The sequence below is a fragment of the Manis javanica genome, chromosome 3 (genome assembly GCF_040802235.1).
Source record: "Manis javanica isolate MJ-LG chromosome 3, MJ_LKY, whole genome shotgun sequence".
Taxonomy (NCBI): Eukaryota; Metazoa; Chordata; class Mammalia; order Pholidota; family Manidae; genus Manis; species Manis javanica.
In genome coordinates, this window is record NC_133158.1 from 45,960,048 (window position 1) to 45,984,293 (window position 24,246).

General features: G+C 44.7%; 1 protein-coding gene and 1 long non-coding RNA gene across 5 annotated transcripts in view; one reads left to right on the forward strand and one right to left on the reverse strand.

Moving 5' to 3' along the window:
* KCNJ15 (potassium inwardly rectifying channel subfamily J member 15) overlaps positions 1 to 24,246 on the reverse strand; it is a 68,392-nt gene that overhangs the window by 26,386 nt on the left and 17,760 nt on the right. For 2 of the 4 annotated variants that reach the window (XM_017645099.3, XM_037014787.2), the window contains exon 1: positions 16,961 to 17,183. The exons of 1 other annotated variant lie outside the window; for it this stretch is intronic. The gene's annotated coding sequence lies outside the window, so the exon portion shown is untranslated. Of the gene's footprint in view, positions 1 to 2,287; positions 4,207 to 16,960; positions 17,184 to 24,246 lie in introns of those variants that run through there. One more of the 4 variants, XM_017645079.3, reaches the window with a different exon arrangement.
* On the forward strand, positions 17,442 to 21,360 carry LOC108386963 (uncharacterized). The gene is made up of 3 exons (XR_001850698.3): positions 17,442 to 17,896; positions 19,966 to 20,150; positions 20,832 to 21,360. It is a non-coding gene; the product is annotated as an uncharacterized lncRNA (long non-coding RNA).

The window sequence follows — 24,246 nt, forward strand, 5'->3', positions numbered from 1 at the left end:
ATTCAGAGAAGGAGGGAGAACTTTCCAGTAAAACAGCTAGAGAAAGAGCAGCAAGAAGGCTGCACAGCTATGTAAATTCAACAGAGTGGACAGCTAGGAAGGGAGGGGTTCAGGAAAGAGAATGTGATCTGAAGGTCAAGGATCTGAGGGCAGGCAAGGGCACCCTGACACACCCATGAGGGGAAGTCCTAGAAAGGGTGGGGGCACCTGTTTCCCTAAGGAGGGAAAGAGGAAAGGTCACACTCATTGCATACGTATTTATTAAGCACCTACTATTTTCCAGACTATTCTTGACATTGGGGATACAACAGTACAGGCAAGATACTTGTTCTCATGAAGCTTATATTCCAGTTGTGGGAAGAGGAAGATAGATAAGAAGACTTATAGAAAAGTGTTGAGCAGGAGAGGATGACAGTGGAGGAGGCAGTGTGTTTAGTCTAGGGAATGCTCATACGGTGCCTTGGTGTAAGAGAAACCGGGCTGAAGGACGTGGGAGAACCCGGGGCTAGCTCCTGAGGAGCATGGGACAGGCCACAAGACATGAAGAAAGTTCGCCAGCTGCACAGGCCCCATGTGTCCCCCAAGTAGGAACTGGCTTCTCCATCACACCTATCGTGGCTGCACAGGGCTGTGCAGACTGGGAGCGCCGGGTGCATGCGGAAGAGGTGGGCTGCCCAGCGTTGGGGATTGGCAAGGCATCAGTGACAAAAGGTTACCGGGACCCAGGATTATAAATACCACGTTAGAAACATAAACATTTGAAAACCACAGAATGCAAATGCTCAAGGTCACAGCACATTCTTCAGCTCATGAAATCAATATAGCAACTAAGCACATTAAGAAGCCTACTAAGTCTGCTATCTAGTTTTAGAAGAGCACTAATTTAGTATCATTAGCTATCAATTAGTCCTGTTTTCCTCATCTGTAAAATGAGAGGATTGGATGAAATGACCTCGAAGTTCTCATCCAGCACCATCAATGGTGAACATTAGAGCACATGTAAAATCCAGACACTCTTTTACTTCCTTAACTTTTACATCGAATGTTTAACTACTGGTGCGCAAAAACGCAGATGCAGAGCTCAGGCCATTCTGCCAGGTCTGTGAACATGAAACCCTTAGTTTTATGGACCACCCTGGTTTTTAAATAAATTGTCCCATGAAAATACACAACCTGAATTCTGCTGGGACAAATCTCAGGGTTCATGGTTAATTGACAGGTCAGGGATAGGACACTGAAATAGACTGGCTAGAAAATTATTAGAAATAAATAGGTTCTCATATTTGCAAGCTGGGGAAATTGCTTTGTGACTCTTAGCAGAAAAGGGAGCAAAACTGGTTAAAGGATGCCAAAAAGAGAAAGAGGGAGAGAGACAGAGTGACAGAGAGAGAGAGAAAGCAAAAGAAAGGAAGGAAGGAATAAAACAAAAGGAGTTTTTAAAATATTAGGATGATAGGAGATACTAAGTACAGTTATGCAGATGTCACTCATCTCTGAGTTAAGTGTAATTTAGAGCAATATATGTAGGATCTCTTTTATCGCTCTCAAAAATTTTGCGAAAGAGTTAACCAGGGCTTGGATAGATCCTGAAAACCTAAGGTAAAATGAGTGACCAACTGGACAATAAGTAAGGATAACTAGGGTACTAACTAGCTACTACCACTTAATGTTTTAAACACCTTGTTGCTTTTCATAATATGCAGTGTGACTTGTGCGTGGTACTATATACCATCTCGAAAGAAATACACTGAAGTATGTGCAGTTTTTCAAACAGATGTATTAGTTATACATCTTGTCTTTGAAATCAATCTTTAAGGCTCAAAATTCAGCACTAATTTTTTGTTGGTTATTAGTAAATTTAATCTGACTTAATAGCTGAACTGTTATTTTTAGAAGCATGATTGATGTACTACTATTAGTTTTATACCCCAAACCTTTGTTTATGCAAATAAACTGAGAGTTCAGTCTTTACAGTATGAGGTACAAATATTAATTGCTTGTCTTCCTAACAGAGTTAATGCAATATTTTATTTGCAGTCTCCTAGAGTAGAGCTCAATCACTTTTAAGCACTCAGAGTTTCAAAAGTGGGAGTTTTCTTCAAATCAGGAAGATATATACTAGTTGAAATTAGCAAGAGTGGAGAGTAGAGGAAAAAATCATGCCTGAGGTTATGATGAATTACTCTGGTTGGACCTTCCAGAAATTCCACTGAGGTTTGGGTGTTTTATTTCCCCTTCCTTCTGTACCACCCTGGTTGATCAGCTGGAGGCATTATGAGGGTCTTACCTTGAGTCCAGGTGCTGAGGCCCAGCTCAGCTGAAGAGCCCAGAGACGTGGAGAAGTGAGGGAACCTGGCTCTAAAGGGAAGAAGCCTGCACTGCCAGGAGGGCGTGTGTGCAACCCAGCCCTGTAGGCTGGTGCTCGCTCACGTGACAGCTGAGAAGGGGCGGAACATGCCCTCCACCCCAGCAGGCAGAGTTGGGCATTTGGCAGACCTCACCCACCTCCAAGCCTGGAGGCCTTGTGCCATGCAGGCCCCCAGCAGGCAACTCTGGTTTTTATGGGTGAAAGACAGCCCCTTGCTTCAAAAAGTGTTTCTATCTGATATAGCTCCAGGTTTTGTTTTGTTTTTTTTTTAAGCTACTTGACAGCAAAAACTGCCACGCAGAACTATCACCTGGAAGGCAGCCCGATAGAACTTCTTTCTCTCTCTTGAATTCTCTCCAAAGGGCTCTAGAACCTCAGAAATTATCTGATCAAGCCTCACATTCTAGTAGTTCTCAAAGCTGTCATAGTCTCAATTATGGCCCTAGGTCACAAGGTTTGTGCTTTGTTTTAAAACATCACACTAGTTAGCAGCCCCTTGTGGTGGATAATTATTATAAACAAATGGGAATGGGCTAGAAATTTCCATGACAGTGGATGAATCTCATGTGCCTTTATTCTCAGTGACCTCCACATGCATTTCTACAGACTTATTCCATGTGTGATACCATAGTGAGCTTCCCATAGTGACCTCTGGATAGGATGTGGATTATCTACACAGAATAATAACAATAGGTCTGGCATCAGGCCTCGGAATGATGCTACGACATAAGCAGTGTAACACCCGGGAATTACCACTTTCTAATTACAAAGATACTGAGAGGCTACTCACTCAGTTCCCAGGGGTTTTCCTTATAGGACCACCCTTAGGAAGGAACTATTGACAAAGGTCTACAGTTTAGGGAAAGTAGGAATTGTATGCCTTTTAAAAATTTGCCAACATTGGCGAAATTTTCTATTTCTTTCTACTCACTCCTCTCATCTTGTTCCCAAACTGTAAGTTGCACTCTTTTGCTCTCCCCTGAATTTGGGGCCACCTCTTCCCTATCTGGGTCCCACCTGGGTAAGAGGAAGTCCCTAGCACTGGCAGAAGGACCAGCTCCTCCACACTCCGCCAACCCTCGGACAAGTCTCAGAGCCCTTCAGGGCCTCGTTTCCTCATCCGAAATGGGACAGAGGGTCACACTAACTTTTCTGAAACCTCATTAAGCTTTAACTTTCTATCAAGTGAAATTTCAAGTAAGAGCTCCAAATTTGGGCTTAAGCAGGTATAACAATTTTACACTTGTGTTTGAAGATGCCAGGCCCGGCTTGGACACTGAGAGGGTTTGGAAAGGTGAAACTCCAGGCAGCCAAGATCCCCACTCCTGGGGTGCTTTCTAGGGTCCAGATGGCCTGGGCTCCGTGCATGAGAGCAGAGCTGCCACTCAGAAGTGCCTTTGGCTATTGGAGAAATCGGGCTATAGGCAGTGTAACACCTGCACTGAACATTCTTTATGATGCATGGGACATATGTAGAATTACATATGACACACTATTTTATATATATTACAGAGATATATGAAATAGTGACACACTGTCTTAAACATAAGCATGCTGCTAATGGACCTTTGCAACCTTTGCTATACAGCAAAGAACGAGAAGTCGGGTTTTGTCTTGATCCTGCTGTAAATACCTGGGGATAGGGAGCTACCAAGTCATGAAAAGACATGGAGGAAGCTTCAGGGCAAAACGCCAAGAGAAAGGAGCCAATCTGAAAAGGCTACTTACAATACGATTCCAGTTCTATGACATTGTGCAAAAGGCAAGACTATGGAGACAGAGAAAGATCAGTGGTTGCCAGGGACTGGCGGGGAAGGGAGGGTGAATAGGGGAAGCACAGAGAATTTTTAAGGCTGTGAAACTCCTCAGTATGACATCACAATGATGTCATATACGTTTTGTTCAGTATACGTTTGTTCAAACCCAAGAGTGAACTATTTGGTAAACTATGGACTCTGGGTGATAGTGACGTGTCCATGTAGGTCTGCCTTTGGTCTGGAAGGTACCATCTGGTGAGAGCGGCAGTAGGGTGGCTGCGTGCATGTGGGGCAGGAGGTATGTGGGGATCTCTGCACTGCTTCTTAATGTTGTTGTAAACCTAAAACTACTCTAAAAAAATAAAAAGTAAAGTATTAAAATAATATATATATGTATGTATAATTTATATCTATTTAAGGCATACATATGTATACAAAGAGAGGGGGAGAGAGAGAGAGAATACTGCTGCTCTGGTCAAACTTGCATATTTTTGTCATATTCCTTTGGTTTTGACACAATGGGATGAATCATCACATATTCACTTCATATCCACATTCAACTTTGTCTTGAGCATTTTGGTGACAGGGAAGCAACACGATATAGTGGAAAAGAATACAGTTGGAGCCAGACAAACAGATTTGGGATCAAAGCTCAAGTGGTCTGGTTACAGCAGTGGGTGCAAGTTACCTAGGGCCTGAGTGTTCGTGTCCGCCCTTCCTAACGGGCCGCCTGATGATGAAGTGAGACGCCTGTGCAAGGTGATTCTGCCGGCAACTTTGGACAAGTGATTCAGCCTCCCTGATTTTTAGGTTCCTCCTTTTGAAAAAGTGAAGTAATAAAGCTCACCTTGCATTCGACTAGATTGCAAACAGTGAGTTGAATGCACCCAACTCGTGGTGCAAAGCAGGACTCAGCGAAGGGTAGCTGGCTCTCAGTCAGTCAAGTGTGATGTGCCCTTGGACAGCCAGTGGCTTGTTATCTGCTGGGGGAAGGAGGCGGCACCCGCACTGAACAGATGCTTGTTTCCGGGACAGCATGTAAGCTCTACATGGTGCACACACATTCTAGGTTTGGTTCAGCCTGGTGGCCAGGCGCCACTGGAAAAGGAAAGCCAAGTCTAATGGGCCTTGAAGGGCCCTAAAGGTGGATAATGAGACTTTGAAAGAAAAAGGAAAGAAATGATAGCTTTCAGGAAATAGATCACACAGGAAAGACAACAAGGTGGGTTTGAATCCAGCCAACTGAACAGGGGATCCAGTGAAGAGAGGTGGGAAAGGAGTGCGGGACACTGCGATCAGGTGGCAGGGGTGTGGGCAGTAGGCAGTCAGCTAGCTGCTCCAGGGGCGCCTGGTGGATGCTGACCATAACCAGGTTCCATAAACCCGTGAAGACGGCTGCTAATTGCAAACATCCCCAGCTTGCAGGACACCTGGTGTTCTGTGAGTGCCAACTCGTTCTGTCTCCTCTCCCCTGACTTTGGAGAGCCCTGTGTTTTCTTTCCATACCAGCCCGTGCAGTATGTACTCAATTTATAGTTTATGGGGATTTCTCACCCACCCATATATGTTTTCCACTGAAGTCTGTGCTTTTTCCTAGACCCACCCAAATTCCAGAGCATGGTCCACTTGTACGCCAAGTTCAGTGTTTCTCTTTGTCACTCTCCTCTCCTTATAAAACCGAGGAGAAAGTTATCTTTTAAATATTTCTATGTATTTTTAACAGAAAAGAATGAGAACCTCAAAAAATAATCACGAGGAGAATTTCAGATTCAATTTGCATTGAAAACAACAGTCATTTCTAGAGGGGAACCCAGTAAACTAGTTCTGCCAAATCTAAATTCTTGTTCCTCAAAATTCAGATATTTATAGGGGTATAATCCCTTTTATAAGTAAAACAAAAAATATTTAAAAATCTGCTTGAAGATTCTGTAAGGGTGGTGACCTATACTCTGGAATTCTGAGTTTCTTTAGAGAAGAAGTGTTTAAAAAGCTGAACTATATGAAAAGGGAATTAGGTTCTTATGGAGGAAGTTAGGATCGTTTTTGGTCATTTTGAGAAAGCCTGCTCCTCATTGATTCATGGGAGAAGTGGTTTGCCTACCACTTGCACAGAAATCAACTCATTTCACTCCCTATTCTCTGCGTGGGTAGGAATTTCTCCATGTTTACAGGGAAAAATAAAGTTAGATACCTTGAGGAGGACCTCAGAGCCCTTAAGTGGGGACTCCAATGTAGGGCTTCCACCTCCCAATCTAGTCTTTTTTTCACCAGCTACCTTAAGGGAAAGTCTTGTCCTCACCTTGGGTTGGGACAGTGAGGAATCTGTGCAGAGGGTGGGGATCTGGAGTGGAAGGAGAAGGGGCCACCCTCTGTTGATTGCCTCCCATATACACTGAAATGTGCTAGGAATGTCAGTGTACCTTACCCAAGGGGATTGTGGCTAGGAGTTTGCACACCTGGAATTCACACTCAGGAGTTTGGCTTCCAAAGTTCAAAGTATCTTTTTGAGAGACCTGCCTCCCTTTCTTAACAGAATCACTGTCTGCTGTCAAGCTTCCACATTACCTGCCTGAGGCTTTGTCTTATCCCCTCCCCACCACTTTTTTTTTTTCTTTTCCTGTAGGGCTTTAAGAATTCTTCTTATATATTTCTGTTCTCCCATCCAGAAGTTTCCAAAATATTACTCATTTGATTTTTGTTAAAAAAATTAAGGCTTTGAGTCTTTTCATCTACCTCATATTTTTCAAAACGACTATAATATAGTACTTTATGTTCTGCTGAAGTTTTGCTTAATTACAGTATGGCACCAAAAATCCAGAAGATAGTCCAGCAAAATAAACTTTAAATGTAGTTCAGAGCCAGCAGCAACTAATTGTTCTGAGGGAACTGGCACTGCCTGCTCATTCTCTCTCCATAGCTACGACTATCTTTGTCTGATCCTGTTTGTGTTCAAAAGGTTGCCGATCTTATGAAAGCATAAACTTGAAAAGTCTTGCTTTAATCATGGCTGTAATTAGCAAATTTGGACACTACATTATCTTTCCCTTTTTATTGGGAACACATTCAAGAATGGGCTTGTAGTTCATCCAGAGCTTCTCGGAAAACTGAAGCTCGTAACTCATAAAAACCAGGTATTCACCAAGTTACAAAGGGACCTGAGTTGCTAGAATTTTCCTTCAGGAGCACATGTAATGGCTCCTCCATGCTAAATATATACTTAGAAATCATGACAGATGTTAGTTTATTGAATAACCTGGTTGACTTTAAGGAAGAAAAGGAATGGGTTGGCCTGGAAGCGGCCATTGTCCAGGTGGCCGAGGATCTGTATTTATCAGCCAGATGAGAGGCTGTCAGTTCCTCTGACTTTTTGCCTGGAGAGTGAGCTGGGCAGGGGTTACCATGCCCTCCTCTGCCATTTTTTCTTGTTGGCAGCTTCAGACCATTGGCTGCATGTTTCCTTCTGTCCTAAGCATGCTTCTCCCCTTCCCTGATATCTGGGTCAAGGGTGTTATTAGTAACAGTGTCTTCAGAAAGTTTCTGCTGCCTGTTGCTGTGGGTCAGAAGACTCTTGTTTTCTATCTGCTTCTCTGATAGGTCATCCTCCTTCTCTGTGGTGGGCTTTCTCTCTTCTCCACAGATAAGTTCCCCAAGGTCTATGCTCAGCCTCTTATTTCTCTTTTTGCTTGGCTCAGCATCCTCCATCTCCTGCTCTTGACCATGGCTGTCCCATTGCTTCATCCGTTGCTCACCAGCAGCACCTCCCCTGAGAGCCAATCTGTTCCCAACATCCTCCAGGAGAGAACTATTTTGCACTGACTTGTCCAAAGCAGGACGCATAGTACTCTCCCTAAATCCAGGTACTTCTGATCTTTGGTTCCAAGCTCTGGCATTCGCCTTCTGCCATCTGTCCATCAGCAAACTCTTCATTCCTGTCTAATCTAGAGTGAGCCCCTGTTCTACCTTCTGTGTGTTATACCTCTGTCTCCCCTTCCCTGTCTACTGCCCCTCTCTGCTCCAGGTCTTCATGCCTCTGACCCTGCTTCTCAAAATATCCTTCTGGCAGGTCATGTGGCCTTCTCTGTCAGACTGATATTTCTAAAGCATAGCTCAGAACCCGAAAAATAAAAAACCTTCAGTGACTCCTCATTGCTCATGAGCTAAACCCCACACAGTCCTTCTAGGCCAGCCTGCCCTTGAGTCTCATCTCCCCTGGCAACCACCCCAGGGCATGGCTCCTAGAGACCAGTGCCCCCACTACAAAACTCAGCTTCACCCCTTCTGAAGTCTGTGACCTTAAACAAGTTACTGAACCTGTGTGCCCTGCTTTCCTCATCTCTAAAACACGACCAAGACACCTACCAGATGGGTGCTTGTTGTGAGGACTGAGGGCGCTCGGCAGTGCTAGCCACTGGCATCCTCTTGATCATCGTCATCATTTTCCCAACTTCTCCCCTTTGCAGCCCCAGCCCCAGGGCATACCCATGTCCCCCCTGCACCCTCCTTTGGCCCCTGTTCTTCTGACCTCTGGCAGCTCCTCCTTCACCTCTTGACTTCTGAAGTTCTAGTCATTCTCTAAGGCTCTCAAATGTCCTGTGCCTTTCCTGACTGTCCCAAATGGACCTGGTTTTTCCCTCTCTGACTACTCCCAGCCCTTTATTGGGGATCTTCATGTTTCACCTCATATTCTGCCCCACAGCCAGTCATATGCTTTGAGTATTTTTGTACTATTTCTTCACTTCCATTGCCATCCACGCCTCCTCCTAGCAGCAGACTGGAGATTCCTCAAGAACTAAGTCTTGTCCCCTCTCACTTTCTGAGGCATGGCCACTCAGAGCCCTGCCAAGCAAGCCACCAGCACAGGTGTGCTGGGTGGAGATGACCGAGGGCCCGAGGCTAATGATCCAAAATCCTGATGGGAGTTGATTACAGACTCATTCAATACGCTTTTCTACCAACAATAGGGCTAGTAAGTCACAGACCATTTCTTCAAATATTAAAAACTGAGCAAAGTGTTGTATAGAAAGCATAGTTTAGAAAGCATTCCCAGGATACTGGCCTAGACAAGTTAATATTTATAATTATAAAAATTAATGTTTAAATACACATACCCTCACACAGCCTGAGACTCTGAAACACCATGTTCTGGCATAGGCCCCAGTTGGAATGAAATGCACTTGATTATAATCACAGAAAAATGATTATACTTGTAACTCTTAGCCCTAAAATATTTCATCTTTAAAATGGGTAAATGTTAGAAAATTCTCCTCAACTTAAAATTTAAAACACATTGAGAGTCAAATACCCTTATTGCCACAGGTATGCTAACACAGACCACATCTAAACACAGCGTCCGAGGGAGACCGACATGATGTGAATTCCCGTGTCTCCTGGGCTGACCATGCCGAGGATCAGATCACCCTCATCCACCCCAGGATCGCAGCAAATCCTCCTCCTCCTTCTCTCTGCTTTCTTCCCCAGGATCACACTTTCCGTCCATGCTCCCATGCCAGACCTCGTCGACCCCTCATTGACTTTTCTCTCTTACTTCAATTTCCTTCTTTCCAGAATACTTTGCGTGTTTCCTCTTTTCCCTCTGTGGGGTTTCCATAACCACTATGCCGTATGTACATGATGCCCTTTTCTTCTCACTCATAAAAAATGTGTTTCCATTCCTTAAGAGCCCCACTAAAGTGATTGTAGCAGCCAGTCTATCACTTTGTAATGTTCACCAAGGACAAAAATGTACCAGGTAGTAGTTTTCAGATAGATGTATTTTCAAAAACTTCAGATAAAATGTTCTATGCTGTGTGATTATAGGGTGGGATGGATATAGGTCATGGTTCAACTGAAGATGTAATAAGAGCAAAATCTTGCCTTCGTGTCAGTTCATGTTGATTCAGCAAGCACAGCCTGAGGAATTATTGAGCCCACTCTCTGAAAGCACAGAGGAAGAATCAGGAAATATCTCCATTGTCACTGAGCTCGCAACCCAGCAGAAGAGAGAGACAAGTAGATGGGCCATTGTAAAGAAGGGCCATGTGGGAGGAGACAGCTGGCCCAGGACGGGGAGGGAAGTCTACAGAGGGATCCACCCAGGTGTGGGGATCCCATAGGTCCCTGGTTCTGGTGCTGGACCTGAGTCTAAGCCAATGAAGAAAGTTTATAACCTCACTTACAGACAATTAAATTACAAGTGCAGTGATGAAGAGGGAAAAAAAAAGATCATGAGAGGCAAAATAGACATTCTTTTTCAAAAGAATTATAAAATATGGTGCATGCAAAACTAGATTCAATGGGTGCCTAATTGATTACTAGGTTCAAATGTGAAGCATATTTAAAACTCTCACTTAATGCTCAAGTCATAAACAAGATTCTGCTACTGTGGGTCTGTATACATTTAGTTTGTGGTTTTAAAAAATAGATAAAACTCATGTAAGTAAATGATTTAATTGAATTACCTCTCTGAGGCTTGCCTTCAGTTTTCTTTGCCATCCATCTACTTCTGATTCATGTTGTATTTGTGTGATGGTGTGTGAAATGTGTCCTTGTAAATGCACTTAAATCTTTGGAGAATCAGATGGATATAGAGACACAAAGAGGCAGAAAGGAACTGAATTCTTAGTGGCTGACTGTCTGTGGCCACTCTGCAGCCCCAAAGGCTGGCTGGTCACCTGCAGGAGTAGCTTAGCTTCCAGCCGTACGACTCAGTAAACACCACAGCCATGTATTCCTCCTGGGAACAGGTGACACCCTCCACCCCCACACCAACTGTAGTCTGCAAAAGTGTCCCCAGTGTGGTTGCATGAAATATGAGAGGAGTGAATAATGGTTGGAAGTAGGCATGAGGAAGTGGGACACAGTTCTGCAGCCCAAAATGGTTGTATAGCTTGGGGTTCACAGTGAAAGGATGCCTTTGCTGCAGGACTTAGCAGACTTTTAATAAGTTAATGATCACTGTGACTTGCCAGGAGGGAACCACAGCCTATGAGGGATTTCCTGAACCTACTTGAGTAGAGACCTTCTTATTTCTGGCAGGGGAAGGGTTATACAGACCCATTTTCAGGACTGTTGCTTGCCTGCAGGGCCTCTCAGGACAGTGAAGCTTTATTGTCAAACTTGATTGTTTCAGGAGACTCCTTCCTGCTTTCTGGCTACAGGAATCACTCCTGACCTCAGATCCATGGGCCAAGAAGTATAGGGCCAGCATCTAAGGGGCCTCCCCACAGTTCCCAGGAGAATGAGTCGGGAAGGCTTTGGAGTACAACCCTCCCCTGCCCTTAGCTCCCCAGGGCCACTTTGGCCTGCCTGGGGGAAGCCAGCCCTTCTTCTGCCCACAGGGGCCGGGTGGGTGGTGGGACCAGGAGCTGGGATGCCCAGTGTTCCTTGATCGCATTATCACATCACTGTCACTGACGAGAACACAGAGATGTGACGTGCTGCCCAGCCCATTTATTATAGGAATGGTGTTAAGATCAGTGTCACTAGGTGACAGCACTTTTTTAAGAAACACTGTTTAGAGGGCTGCTTTTTCAGATGCTTAATCTTTCATGTAGACCTAAGGTGGAAATTATGGATTTGAAATTTATTAAACAAGACAAGATCTTACCGTGACATTGACATTGGGATGTTCTATACCTACAGTTCCATTATTAATGTTCTAGCTAAACACACATGCATGCCGCTTGGTTACGGGCATAGTTATGTCTTTCTGCGATGTAGCTCACTCTCTGTTTATACACACATTCCTTCCATGGGCTTTTGAAAATATAAAGAGGACAGGGTGGGTTCTCATTCTTGTGTGCTTTGAGAGGTCTGGGCAGAGGAGCTGTGTGTGCACTAGGGCTTATATACTCTCTTTAGCTCCTAGAGGGTATGTGGAGACAGGGTTGTTGGGAAGAGTCCAGATTATGCAAATTTATGATGTTTCATAGCAAAAGATAAAACTTTTCAAATGTGTTCTTATAAGTTAAGAATAGAAAAAAGAGTGGCTCGGAAAACAAGAAAGCCAGATGTGAGTTGCTGACCGCGTGTTCTTTGGCAAAGAGGACTAGGGCGGGCTAGCTACCCATCTGCAAAGACCGGAAGGTGGGGCATCCCTCAGTGAGCCTGACCGGCCAGGAGGGCATGCGTTTAGCATACACATAGACTGAGAAAGGACACTGCCAACTGCCATCTGAACTGGAAATAGCATGAATGGCAACCAACAGAAGAAGCTGTCCCTGGCCAGACGCAGATACTTCACTAACACAACCCTCAAATCTGTTAAGAAAAAAAAGAAGCACATTCTTGATGCCTTTAATACCATTCTAGGTTCTAGACTCACAACTAGCCTACTGGTGTGGGGGTGGAGGGTGTCACCTGTTCCCAGGAGCAATACATGGCTGTGGTGTTTACTGAGTCATACGGCTGGAAGCTAAGCTACTCCTGCAGGTGACCAGCCAGCCTTTGGGGCTGCAGAGTGGCCACAGTCAGCCACTAAGAATTCAGTTCCTTTCTGCCTCTTTGTGTCTCTATATCCATCTGATTCTCCAAAGATTTAAGTGCATTTACAAGGACACATTTCACACACCATCAAAAAGTGAGGGCTTTTCAAATGGAAAAAGGGCACCATTAATTTCAGTCCCCACATATGGAGCTGTTGTAAAAACAGAACCTTGATAGCATCTTGCCTGTGGGCCTAGTTATGACCTAAAGACTCGGCTGCGGTATTAAGGATCTACGTTTCTTGGCAAAATGCCAGTGAAATGAAAAACATTCTAGATATCACCCAGATCAATTTTCCATATGTTACCTCATGATTAGATATGTGTAAGCATGATTATTTGGTATTTTTGCTTATCATTTTTCAGTTACTTAGAGGACAGGCAGAGCTAAAATTTACAAAGATTAAGTCAACTGTTCCTTCAAGAAGCAAGTATTGGGCCTTTATTATGTATGACACAGAGTGGATTTATCATGATGTCAACCACAAACTTGTGGTCAAACACAAAGATGTGTCAAACGCAAACTTTGGGCTGGCACCCGGCCTCCCCAAAGCTTGATACCTAATATTTTATAGTCATAATTTTGCATCCATTTGCCTTAAAGAGGGCCTCCAAAATTGTGTATTCTTCAAACTCCATAAAACCTTGATCAGCCTCTGGTACCAGGGCTGGACAAAACCCACACAGATTTCAGTCATCAGCAACAGGATGTGGGCTGAAACCCAAACCCCATCACCTGGGTCCTCAGCAAACCCTGAGAATAAGATCCCCTGTGCAGTGTCACCTCTGAGTCACCTCCTTAGTATTCCAGTGGCCGCATGGTGACTGAGGATTAGAGTGATGTGCAATCTCAGGCACATGGTCTGGCTCAGAATATCCTCCCTCTGAACTCAGACCCTGAATGGGGGCACCAGTCACCAATGCAGCGTGGAGGCTGTCGGCCAGCCCCCCACGGAAGGAGCTGCCAGCTTTGTTTAGTGAGTGAGGGTCAGTGCACGCCTAGGTGGCTCTGACTCAGAGCTGCAGGGTCATGGGGAAGAACACGACGACTGCACTTCTTCCCGATTCCTGAAGGTACTCAGGCCCGAGGTAGCACAGACGAGTTCTTCCTCTAGGCTATTCTCCGGACAGCGTGTCTTTGTCACAGATCAGACCTTGTCCTTCTGTGTGTCCTCAGACGCTGTGGGCATGATCATCCCTGAGTCATCCTCGTATCACAACTAACATATGTGGAATTTTGTGCTACTGACTTTCAGGTCTGGAAGCGCAGACTGTTCTGGAATTGGGCTAGATGTGGACTTGCAGAGGCCAGCTGTACTGCGGTGACTACGGGCTTATTGTTCCCCAGCTCAGACAGGATGCTTCATGAAGGGAATAGAGGTACCCAGTTCATCACAAGCTCTCGTCTTTCTTTGTGAAAAGAGCAGAAACAGTTTTGGCTAAAAAGCCCTGGAATATGGTAAGAACTTCTGGGTGGACTCCAGCTGGTCACACAGAGTGGAGATGTCCACACCACCATTTGCATAACCTGAGAGCATGGAGCATTTAGCAACAGTTTTCAGGTTCCACTTTTCTTACTTTGTCTTTTACTGGGAAATGTCTATAGGTCCATTTTTTCCCCTTTAGCTCAACAAAGGAACTCTTACCAAATAAAACTTCTTTCCCCAGAACCTTTTTTTTTAAGATTATAAATTAGTTTCTCTCCCTTTGTGCTCTGAACTCTCCCTTTTAAGGTGGAGAAGTAGGTTCCCCTTTCTTCCTTTAGTTGAAGGAGGGTTTAGCGTTTCGGCAGCTGCTCACTTCAGGCCGCACAGCAACTTTACCTGTCTGTAAAACTCGCACCAGAAAACTCCCTGAAAGGCAGCAAGGAGCCAGGTGTGTTGGGTCAGATCTGTCCCCTTCCGGGCACTGCGTCCTTGAAGGGCACAGAGCAAGCTCCTCTGCTCTCCTGTACCCAAAGCCCCATGCCCAGGGTGGCTCTATGAGATGAAGATGAAGGTCAGGAAAAAGAGGGATGGATAATCACCTGTCTGATCTGCCTTTTGTATTTACACATTAATAAGATTCTTCTCTGCAAGCATAAAAGCTAACATTAACTCTTGCCATATCTTCCTATTTTTGGAGTAGAGTTATTTTTACTTGAAAGAGGAATTAAAACACACCTTTGGAGATGTGTGGTTTACTCCTGTGCAAAGTGCCAGATTATTGCAAGGGAGAAGCCAATAGCTGGGTTGCTTATATATGAAAGGTGGAAGGAAATGAGAGGGGGCGTTTGTGCCTGAGCCAGTCCTCCCGGGACTCCTCATCTGCAGCTGCCCCAGGCTGTGGCTCCTTCTGGGACTCTTATTTTGCTTCTGAGATTCTGATGCACCCACCAGGCAAGTACCTTGTACAAACAACTCTGGGCTCTGAAAAAACGTGCAGAGGAGGTCAGAGGGCTGCTTCGTGTTTCTAACAGATGGTGGGGGGGTATGGCAGGAAAGGACATTTCAAGTACTTGACATTGACTGATGAAGTCTGAAAATGGTTGCCTCTGTTTGGCACCTAAAGCCATAGAGTGATGATTTTTCTTGTACCAAACATGCTATTGTCATTCGGGGATATAATTACACACACACATGTACACACACCCCAAAACAAGAAAGTGCAGCCCTTTCACGATCTCCTCCACGGAAGGGCAGAGCCCGAGCGAGCCCAGCCCCGTGCACAGAGCTGCTGATCTGCTTTTGTTGGCTGCCCAGGGCTGCTAGTGTGGGAGGCCTGGGTCCCACTCTCTTTTCCCCTGAATCTGGGCTGTCTGCACTGGTTATACGTGTGAGGAGAGGAAATTGGGGAAATAGCACTTTTCTGTAAAATGACCACAGCTGTGGGTGGGAGGGAGGGGTGATGAGAGGGAGGGGAGACTTTTTAGAAATGTGTGTTCCTTAAGTAACCAGAATCTCAGAATTCAGCAGAGTCTATTTCTATGAAACCCTCACACTCCCTAACTCCGTGAAGAAATGTCAGCTCCGTTATGTGATTGGTATTCCTGAGATACGCTGCTGGCAATTTGGTTAAACTCTTCTGCTTTCCAGCCTTGTGTGAAGACTTTCCAGGTGGCCTCTGGGCTGCTCCCTGCCTGGCCAGTTATCACACTTTTAGCCAGAGAAGGAGGAAAACTGCTAAAAAAAAAAAACAAAACCCAAGGAAAGCACAGCGTCGAGGGGAGCTGTGTGTGAGGTAAGTCCTCAATTATTCCACACAGAGTCTCCAGACAGTTTTCATAAAATGATGGCGTGTAAAAATGCCTAAGACTTGTCTTCAACTTTTTGCTTTTGATTCTTAGGACAATTTGAGAGAATTATCACCTCAGGCTATTGTTGATCATTACATTTGTTTAGACAGTTAGGAGAGAAGACGAGGCACTGTCTAGGATTGGGATAACAGCTGATTGTGTGTGTGTGAGTGTGATCTGAGGATTCAGAAAAAGAACTTTAAAAATCACTTCCAAATTTTTCTGAAATCCTTCCTTTAGGCAAAAAAAAGTTTTTTTTTTCTTTTTAAATAAGGTATATTTTGATAAGAAGAAATGAATCTAAACATTTGAACAGAGTAGGACAAAGTTTGCTCTTTCATTTTCCCCAGTTGAATATTACATGTATTGTAAGTTTCCTACCTTGTGGTTTAAAGGAATCATGAGGTCAAGAAACCTCTATTGAACAACAAATTCTTATTTCCTTCAGGCAACTAAACACGGAAGTGCAGAAAGGAGATAAAAAACTAGCTTCCCAGGAGCAATGTGGAAATTTCACTCGGTGTAACATTTATTAGCCAAGAATAGTCTAAACTCAGTAAAATTATACACAGATTATAATTATCCACGGGTTGTGAACACAGTTCATAATGTTTCCAAAGTCAGAATTGTTTACCTTCCTTACACCTACCACAGAAAACTTACATAACTTTTTTCCTCAGACGGATAGGTAACACGTTTTAAAATATTCCGATGAGGTTTCCCCTTACGGCAACCTCAACTGATTTCTGCACCAACAAAGGGAACTAACTGCCCAAAGAACTATATAATCACTGAAAATCAATAACAAACTTGCTCTGACAGGCACCACGAGAAAAACACTTGCAAAGAGACGTCGGAGTAACTCTTCGCCCTTGATCTAGATCACTTACACCCACAGCAAAAAAGACAACATCTGGATATTGTTTCACAGGCAAGAATAAAGCACTTTTTTTTAGCCCCATCATTAAGTAAAAAACCGTTTTCCACATGCAAACAGCACTTTTAAGTTCCCCCAGATAAGCTTGGATGTCTTGAATGATTTAAGTAAGTTTTAAAAGAATCACAACTTTTTCATTACCTTTAGAAGAAAAATTTTTCAGAAACACCTCCAGCACGCTGCATGCTCCAATACTGACCTACAGGGCATACCTCTCACCTACAGAGACTTGATGAATGCAGGCTCCTGGCTAGATGGGAAGCTGTGACCAGGCAAAGAAAGGATCCGTCCATGCAGGTTGCCTTGAGAAAGATGGGTGTTTAGGTTCTCTTAGAATGGAGAAAACTCTCTAGCTGTTCACTGTCAGTCAAAAACAAGTTGGTACAAGTTTGAGTAGGATTTACCTGAAGGAACTGAAGAGAGAAAGAAAGAGATTGGGAGAGATTGGGCAGAGGGAGGGACGGGGAAGGAGGGAGGGAGGGAGGGAAGGAGAAAGAGAGAGAGAGGGAGAAGGAATCTGAGAAAGGAGTTCATGATGTCAGCAGTGTGTCTTAAGGAAATCTACAGATCAGCAAACGATTCTAAGGGACACCCAGTCCTAGCTCTCTGAACACCTGTGTAACAAAAATTAATGCCCTTTTAAAGAATGCCAGTTAATCTTTGAAGAAACTTTGGCCACTCTTATCAAAGCCTTTTTAAAGGTCCCTTTGCCTAAATAGACTATAAATAAATAACCAGATTGTCTCTTCTAACAAGATGTCTATACCCCATGTTCTCACTGCCTCCTTCTTGACTCAAAGCCTGGCGTAAATCACCACTTCTCATTTCCCCCAGGGGAGCAGTGCCTCATTACCTTCCCTTGGGTCCTTCTCTGTCCCAGGAAGCAAGGGCTCCCTCTTCAGCCTTGGTGAATGTGGTCACCCCTCAGAGAAGATGCTGGGCTCCTGGGGACCCAGGACTCCAGAGAATGAAGAAGCCATGCAAGGTCCAGATTCCTTAAAGCTGCTTTTCTTCCTCCAGAAAGTAAAATCAGAGAGACCTCAGAGGAGGATATTAGAAAAGTCCCATATGAAACAGGTAAACACAGAGGTGGAGAAAATGGAAAAGGGAAAACCCAGCATACAAGATCTGACTGTATCCTCCCTCAGATGGCTTGCTGGGACTGTTCTCTGTGCCTGGAATGTTCTCCCTCAGATCTACACATCCCAGCCTTTATCGCTGTTCATGCCTTAGCCCAAAGGATACTGCCATAGAGAGGCCGGGCTCCTAGTTTCATACGGCTCCAGTCCAGCTCTGTGCCTCGCTTCTCCCTTCACTCTGAATGCCACTCAGCCCTGCCTAAATTGTCCTCACCCTAGCATTTGCTGTCTGTGTTCCATTTCAGAGCTCGACAGCACCTGTCTTGTTCACTACGAGTCCTAGGGACACCTGGCACATCACAGTCACTCAAATAATTGTCAAGTAGGTGGATAATAGATTATAAATGGACATCATGGTTTGTACCATGGAACTTTAGTTCTTATTTTCTTATTTTTAATGAGTATTTCCAGTCTTGGCTTTGATTGGTAAACTAACATTTGAACATGGTCAATTTATAAAGCTCTCTCTCAAACGTTATTAATTTGATGCTCAGACCAAAAAGTCATGATTAGTTGCATGTTAAAGGTGAGGAAGCAGATACCAGAGAGGGTAAGTGATTTGCTCAAAGTTACCAAGGTAGAAAGGTAACCTGGGGGCTCAAACAGCTCTTCTCTCTTTTGGTCCATGCATTTTTCAATAGGACTACATTTTTCTCAGATTAGTCAATTGTGGGCATACATATGCACATGTAAATTCCTTGGAGTATCAAATAATAACACTGCATGAATTATAATTGTAGTCTAATCTCTGGAGAGTTTTAATTGTCTCCAGACCTTGCATATTAGAGCTCTTATTCATTCATGACACAGTCTTACAACAATGAAAGAAGAAAACAAGAATAGTATGAACAAATGAAATAATTTAAATGTGAAGACATGTTCTTCGTTGTGGTGATGTCCACCTGTTTTCATTCTTTTTCATTTGGAGCTATATCAACAGTTAGATCTTGAGATTGCAGATCTGATAGAATTCACAAAAGGTGAGGCTTTACGAATGAGAGATGAAGTATTGAGAGGTGAGAGGGAAAATTCTAGAGTAAGCATCTGTGAGATTTCTGTTGCAGCGGATGGACTTTACTTGACACGCATTAATAATTAAATGACCTGTCTAAGCATTTCTGAGTCTAAAAAGGGAAATAGGACAAAGTATTAATCTTGACAGAAAATATTTTGTTCACCCAATCCTCTCCCCTCCAGTAATTGAAATTTGCTCCACACCTGGTGCTAAGGAGTAGGGTCTAGAATCTGCCACATAAGATCACTTCAAGAAACAGAGCTAATCATTTTGTGATTGAAGATGGTCAGTGTTACTGATCTTTTGGCCTAAAACAAAAAACAAACAATAATGATTGATTATTCAATTAATCTCCTTCTTTTCCTTTCTCCCTCCCTCCCTCCCTCCCTCCCTCCCTCCCTCCCTCCCTCCCTCTCTCTCTCTCTCTCTCTCTCTCTCTCTCTCTCTCTCTTTCTTTTTCTTTCTTTCTCCCCAATTAACTGGCAGCAAGGCTCTTACATGTGTCAAATTTGAATAAAATACGCATCTAAAGTGTGCATTTGCATCCAAAGTTCTAAAAAGACTTCTGAAAACTAGGCAGAGGCAGAAAAGATCATAAGAACAAGCTTTTTCAAGAGAGCCATTTTCTACACATAATTTCCAAAGAAGAAGAAAAAATGTTATAGAGCTTCCAATTCTCACGTTGGCCTCAATCGAAACGTAAAATCCTTGAAGTGTGATGAAAGGGGAAAAAAATTGCATTTTTACCTTTGAATAGATCTAGCTCGGTTGGGTTAGATATGAAACTATTTATGGAGGGCCAGGTCAGTTTTAAAACTCCCTTGAAGCCCCCTGTGCTCCGCCAGCTTGAAGCATCCCCCACATGTGAGGCAGGATTGAGTTGGTTGTCCCCTGTTTGCTCCCACAGTCCCTGTCCCAGAGGCCTGTAAACTGTCCCCCTGGTATGTAGCTGAGCCAGGGAGAATGAAGGATGTCTATTTAAACGCTTTCAGGACTGTGCAGACCAGAGGTGGGGACCAGCTGGTCTCAGTCCTTGGAACCAGGAGCCTGTCAGGAAGCCACGGAGTTGAAAGCTCGCCGTGGAGCAGGTTCTTTTGACACAAGTGTTGAGACAAGAATGCGTGTGCAATTCATTAAGGAAGAGCTCCTGGGAGGATGCCAAAGGAGAGATGGGGAGGTAAGTCAGGGGACAAGGGAGCTCAAGGAAAGGGGCAATTTTAGGCCAAAACTGATTGCCTAACTGGTTGCCTGCCTGATTCTGGAGGGAGTTCTGGAGTGAAAACAGCATTTTCAGCAAGGGAGCTGGCCTTCCTGCTCCTGCCCAGGTCGGCCAGTGCTAAACTAAGAGTGGAAGGGGTGACGGGTGTGCAGCTCCTTAAGTGCCCTGGCTTTCCGTTTCTGTAGGAAGTGCTCCCATAGCCCAGGGGCAGTCTTATAGAGATGGTAGTGGGTCTGCAGTGAATCGCAAGTAATACACATGGAAGCATAGGAATGGGCACCCAGAGAGGTGAAGGGGACCCAAGGGGATCTGGGCAGACCACCCAGAGCATCGCTAATCCTGGAGATGCTGGAACTATTTCCTGTGCATTGTTACAGGTACTCCCCCTTGTCACCCTCTCACTCCCTCAACAGCCCCCCACCTCCTCTGCACCATCAGTTTCCCAAACAAAGTAAAACTGGCAGCTAAAAATCTGGAATTTGATTTAAGAGGCACATGGTCTTATCATACACATAATCAGTTACTCAAAGTGGCAAGAGGACCCCAGCAGAGCCTTCTAGCACTAATCAAACACCTCGTTGGTAATATATGTCAGTTTAATGTGATTATTAATGGAATTGGGTGCCTTCTCTTTGCCAGGTTACAAAGACCCCATGGTCCCTACGCTGGAGTAAATTGCAGTGCAGCAGGAAGATGGGTCAGTAGCTGACCATAAACAGTGCGATCAATGCTATATGATGAAATCATTCTAGAAGCCCACAGGAAGGACAATGGACTCTGCCCAGGTGTTTGGAGTAGGCTTCCAGAGGGGGGAACAGTTGAATTCAATTGACAAGATTCCCATGAGTGGAGACAAAGTAGGGCTGGAGACACTCCAGGAAAAAAGGAGCAGAACAAATAAGCTGATTTGAAAAACCAAGTGCTCTGACCTCTGGGACAGCTTAACAATGAAGCTTTCACCTTAGGCTCACAGCAAAAATCTCGAGAAAAAAAAGATTGCATTAAAGAATCATTCAGGGTGTTAATCATTAGTATGAAAGAGTGTGAGTCTAGTTTTCCCTAGAATGACCTCATGGGACAGAAGGTTACCCTTCTCTTGATAACATCAGAAGACTAAAGCCCACATTGTATTCATTAACATTAACATTTTGTTAATATTTTTAATATTTTAAACTAAGAAATCAGAGCTTAAATCCATTCTCTACCATTACTACTTTCCATTCAGCCATTTATGTCGCCAAGCAGAAGTGAGCTTGCCCAGAACAAGCCCCGCAAATGCCATTTTCCCAAGGCACCTGCCCACTCTCCGCATCGTCCCCATCTGCGCACGTGGCCCCTCTCTGCCCTTTGCAGTCCTGCCTCCCCACCCAGCTGTGTCTCCCCTCCAGGTGGTCAGAGGGAGGGGGATGCGTTCACTAGGGTTGTTCCAGAAAGGAAGCAAGGAGAAGAGTCGGAGAAGCCCAGTGAGAGGCTGAAGGAAGCTCAGGGCCATGCCCTCCAGTTTCCTAATGTTTGCGGTTAAGACACTGAAGACCAGAGAGTGACTCTCACAGGGTCCACAAGCCTGGACCCCGGGCTCTACACCAACGCCTCTCCCAAGGTGCTTATCCTCTGTCCTGGGCTGTGGCAGTCCCCGCACTGACACACCTGCGCCCTTGTAACCTGTTCAAGTGGCAGAAGCCTATGTAAAAGTTTGTGTTGGTGTAAGAAGAGCAGTGGGTCACTTTGGGGTTGTCAGGATGTGACCAGCTGCCTGACTCACTCGCCCCCCCACCCTCGGCAGATGGCCTTGGAGCTCAGCAGGTGATGTTCTAGTAGGACAATAAGAATCAATTCCACAGACCTAGGCATGAGATGCTTTCCTCGTGGATAACACCACATCAGGCTAGAGACAGAAACAGTGTCCTGGCATTTCACTCCCAGCAGAAACAGGGCCCCTGACCCCAGAGTCCTTCCTTTGCTCTTCTGCTTCATGGCGGATCACTGAAGATCCTCGGAATGTGTGAAAGCATGTGGGGAATGGAAGAGCTCGCGTGCGGAAGGGTTTCCTCTGGCCTTCCGAGGACGGTGCACAGTTCTAGCATTCTCCCCCTCTTTGCTCCTTCTCCCACAACATGCCATGTGGCCAAAACAAGATCCCTGATACATTAACTTCTTCCTGCTGTCACTTTGCCTCGACCCGGAATTCATAAGCCAGTCATTTTTTTTTTTCTTAACTGAAGGTTTGGACAGGTAGGGAAACAGTGTGTGGCCCACTTCTGTTGAACAGAATCATGGCCTACATGCCACATCTTAGGGCGTTACTGAGGGTGAGGGATGCATCTATTGTGTATTCCATGTACGGCCTGAGAGATTTTGCAATTATCAGTTGCAACAACATAAAATTCTGCAAAGGAGCTTAAAGAGCCAGCTACTCAAGTCATAGGGGCTGGGGCTGAACAAATGAGGCCAAGGAACGGACTTCCCATGACCCTGATAGAAAAGCTGGCCCTGTGGGTGGGCTGGCTTTTAAAAGTTGTTTCAGCCTTTGTGACAAGGCCAGTTCACTCCTTCGGAGTGAAGGAAGACCCCTTGCAAAGAATGCTGAAAGGCTCTTGCCGGGTCACTTACAAGTTCATGTGTTCTTCTTGAAACTTGCTGTCATCTTCTGGTTTTTAAACCAAGTCCCACAGGACAAACCTCCCCAGCTGCCCAATCATCTGCCCTGTGGAGCCTTCTAGAAGATTTCCACTTACCTGCCTCCCTTGTCCCTTGGGATTCCCAGGGGAGAAGCTTATAGTACTAAAACCAATCTCCCACCATTTCCCCCAAAGAAGAATTCCTCCCTTGGAAAACACTGAGGTTATTTTAGTTCTTTCTCACATTTTTCTGTAATGGGTGGCACAAAAATTAATCCCCAAATGCAGAAGTTCCTTTATAGAAATGGTACCTCCAAGTTACTCCTCTGCAGGGCAATCAACCATCCTGGTGTTTTCATGACTGAGAGTCTGATGGCCTGGAAAACCCCTCAGTCCCAGACAAACTGCGATGGTTGATTCTCATGGGCACCCTCAGCAATTCTCTGGACAGCTGCTGATTGATTAAAGGCTAATTTGGAAACCAAAGTGTTAACGCAGGCAGATAGGTTAATTTGTTAGCCACAATTGGACATTTGCTAGGGCCTATGTAAAATCCGATTCTGTCAAATGGGAAAATGTATACTTTAAAAGCTAGATTCAGGAAATGCCCAACCCTCCGTGCAGAGGCTGGACCCCTTTCCTTTAAACCTCAACTGGACTAAGTGGGTGAGCCCTGTCCCCGCTGTGGCAGGGCTTGGAGTTGATGAGGGAAAGCACTCAACTCAAAGCGCTCAGAGCCGACATGAGCCAGGCAGTGATCCGGTTTCCTCTCGCCTCACTCACGTCGGACTTTGCTGCTTTAGCTGTGTTGTTGATGCAACCTTACACCTCATGTTAAACACACACAGCTTGTTCCTGGTTCACTTCAGACCCACTTTTACTAAATTAACTATTCTGTGGCAGTGCCCATCAATGAAAGGCGCACGATCATGACTGTTTCTTATTCACTGTGGACAACCTGGGCTGCTAAATAGAAAAGCAACATCTGTGGAGGGGGCGTTACCATCTCCAGGCCACTGCAGCCATAAAGATCTCACCTTCCTTTCAAGGCCTAACCATATCATGTATCTGGCAATGTGTTATGTGCTGGTTTGCATTAACTCACCTCCTCTGTTGCTATCTTATTGTTGTTTAACCCTGAATCAACGATGCAGGTCATCTCCTAGGCCAGACAGTGAGATATGTGTGGCCTATCTGGGCCCTATTTCCACGAGATGGCCAAACACAGAATTTTACACACAGCAAATTGAGTCTGAGTCCAAATCTCCAAGAGCTACATTTAGACTATTTAACATAGAATAGTACAGAGAACGCTATTATCACCCTGAATAGTTTCAACGATCAGTTGGGGAACACAAAAGTAGTGACTCATTCTACATTTCCCCCTGTTTTCATATTTTAGTACTTGACCCTTAGTTAGTGGTAAGTTCCGTATT